We start from the raw sequence: 530 nt of genomic DNA on the forward strand, positions 1-530 counted from the left end.
GCTGGAGGAGGCCATTTCCAGCACCTGCCAGCATGAGCTGCATTCACAATCGGCCCTTCTCAGGGCCATCAAAAATAAAACGTAGCGCAACAAAATAGTTTTGCTCTGGTTTCTTCTTCTTTGGTCATTAGGCCTGTCACCCATCTATCCACTTTCAAACTCCCCATTCTTATCCCCACTCTTCCAAAACAATTTCCAAAACCCAAAGAGGAAATTGATTTTTTTTTCCATTGTTTTTCTTTTCATGTCGGTTATTAGGCACGTCATCTATCCTCTCATCTACTCATAAACCCCCCCATCTTCATCGCCGTGCATCAAAAATCATTTCCAAAAGCAAAAAAAAGAAATTGAAATTGAAATTATTATTATTTTTGTTTGTTTCTCGTTTTTTCTTATGTCGGTTATGAGCACGTCCTCCACCTATCCTCCCATCGACTCACAAACCTCCAACCATTATCGCCGCGCGTTTAAAATAATTTCCAAAACGCCAAAAAAAAATCAAAAGTTGAATTATTGTTTTATTTTTTATT

The 530-nt window shown here is 38.3% G+C and overlaps 1 protein-coding gene across 3 annotated transcripts in view; it reads right to left on the reverse strand.

Annotated features, from left to right (window-relative positions):
* Positions 1-530, reverse strand: part of LOC107040386 (pseudouridine-5'-phosphatase) — a 22,606-nt gene that overhangs the window by 8,052 nt on the left and 14,024 nt on the right. The window lies entirely within an intron of this gene.

This window comes from Diachasma alloeum, unplaced genomic scaffold (genome assembly GCF_001412515.2).
Source record: "Diachasma alloeum isolate Michigan unplaced genomic scaffold, Dall2.0 Dall_scaffold_00329, whole genome shotgun sequence".
Taxonomy (NCBI): Eukaryota; Metazoa; Arthropoda; class Insecta; order Hymenoptera; family Braconidae; genus Diachasma; species Diachasma alloeum.